This window comes from Carassius auratus, unplaced genomic scaffold (assembly GCF_003368295.1).
Source record: "Carassius auratus strain Wakin unplaced genomic scaffold, ASM336829v1 scaf_tig00014309, whole genome shotgun sequence".
NCBI lineage: Eukaryota > Metazoa > Chordata > Actinopteri > Cypriniformes > Cyprinidae > Carassius > Carassius auratus.
In genome coordinates this window covers 170,001-172,294 of record NW_020524489.1, presented here as the reverse complement: position 1 = coordinate 172,294, position 2,294 = coordinate 170,001, and the positions used below count along the sequence as shown (strand labels likewise).

General features: G+C 40.3%; 1 pseudogene; it reads left to right on the top strand.

Annotated features, from left to right (window-relative positions):
* Window positions 1-1,976: 1,976 nt before the first annotated feature.
* Window positions 1,977-2,294, top strand: part of LOC113074352 (collagen alpha-1(XI) chain-like) — a 25,375-nt pseudogene continuing 25,057 nt past the window's right edge.

The window sequence follows — 2,294 nt, the reverse complement described above, 5'->3', positions numbered from 1 at the left end:
TCATAATATCATAATATCGTGATGATGAAGAACCACGATCATGTGATGATGATGATGATTCACTGAAATATGAAGAGACTCTGATTATTAATAAAAATATTATTGTCATAAGTTAAGACATTATGAGGTAATAAACTCACTCGCTGTTATATTTCTGATTAAATTCAGATTAAATTAAAAAACAGATGTAACTTTAATCAGTTACTGAGAAAAAATGTGTAACTAACAGATAGCTACTTCTGAAGATTTGGACGATTATCTGAATATTTTCACACACAATACAGATCTGATAGACTGATTATAGAATATGAAACTTCAGTGTTAGAATATAAAAACATGCTTATGTTTTATTTTCTGTTTGGGTTTATGTAAAAAGCTTTATTATTTCTAAGTAATTGTCAGATGCCAGTGTTTTCAATCATAGTTATGCAAAGATCTGATTTCAAAACAGTTTCATAGCTATTAAACTAGATCTTATGATTTAACCTCAGAACTATCCTCCAAGTAAAAAGAGTCTGATTTATAATAATTAAATGATTATGATCTTAAGTGTTGGAGGATTGTGAATGTCTGTCAGTAATCAGAGTTTGACTGTAACGTGATGATTATGAGAATGATTAACCCTTCAGAAAAATACATTTTAGATAACACTATCACATGCAATCAGTGGCATGACTTTAATAAAGTATTAGGAATAAATACTCTGCTCATTACATGTTAAACTGAGTAATCTGTAACAGATTTCCAGAGTATCCTCCCAACACTGACAGATGTTTGTGTTCATTTAATCGTGATTTTCACAACATCATTAAACCCAGACCAACTCAATTCACTCAGACGTTCTCCAAACTCAACAGAGGTGTCTGAGCGAAGAGTGTCATAGTGCTGAAACATTCCCAGCATGCACTGCAGCATGAATACTTCTGAACGCATTATTGTGTGTTATCTGTTATTCTGATGTAAGCTCATCTGTTGATTCTCCAGGCTTGATGCTCACTGTGTGTTCAGCCAAACTATATCCTAAGATCACTCGTTCATGTTCATCTGTCAGCAGTAATGAGAAGCTGTTCTCCTGACACATTTACTGACTGAATTTGCATTAAGTGAATGAATTCAGAGTAGTGTTAGTTGATCCAGGCTGTAGTTCATGTGTGGTGGTTGTTCAGAGAGCAGGCCGGTCTGACGCTGGTTCTGTAGGGCTCTTCTGGATCTGATCTCGCTCCAGCAGCTGTTTCTCATTCACCGTCTCTGTCTGGCTCCATTCAGGCCTGCTTTGGTCTTTGTGAAGTAATGCATCTTTACAGAAATGCATATATAGGTTGCAGTGCGAGTGTTATTAGTGTGAAGCTGATCCCCGAGGGACTGAAACCTCTCTGTGGTGCTCAGATCTCAGCTGAAGTCACTCAGGGGCATCAGGTGGCTATTAATCCACTCAGAGACGTTCAGGAGAGGAATGAGAGCAGGGCTTTTTTCCACACATTCCCGACACGTCTGAAGCTGTCTGGCGTTCCAGCGCGCTGCAGATAAACGCTTTCTTCTGCTCCGTGTGCTGCACAAATGCAGCAGGAGTCTGAGGAGATCTGCATGTCTTTCTGTGCTGCAGATGAGGAGCTTTGAAACACGCCACAGATTCACCCGTCTGATGCTGTCACAACTAAACCTCACTTCTGTGTTTCTTTATGAAGTGTAGGATGCTGAACACAGCAGTTTATCTACAGCTAAAGGGACCTGAAGTGTTAGGGTTAGTCTCTTAGGACTGCAGTGTTCCAGAATCTTCTCCAATGTTGTCATCCTAAGTAAAACCACATATCTTTAAAACAGCATGCAGGAAAACTCATCCGTTCTAAAGCAGTGTGTGATGGAAGTGCTGACTCAAATACTGATGCTAGTACAGTAATAATGAACCCTAACCCTAAGTCCTAGAGCTGTGTGATGAGTAGAAGCTCTGCGGTGATGCTAGCTCTGTTAGCGTGCTAATGGAGCTGAAGGAGCGTTTGGTCACCGAGAGGTCATCGGTCATGAGTTAGTGAGATCTGTCGATCTGTAGAGGTCAGCGCTGACCCGGTATCTCAGCCGTCTTCAGATAAGGGCTTTATGAGCTGGAAGTCATGTTATATGTGTGTGTGGCGTCTGCAGCAGACTCTTGAAGGAGCTCCAGATGGTGCAGTAATGACTGATCTTCACCTGAACTGAACCAGATCACAGACAGACTCTGCTGATCAACCTCTTTCTGATCTACTCGTGTGACGTCTCATGATAAACAAGAGTGTTTTATGTGAGGTAACATCACACAG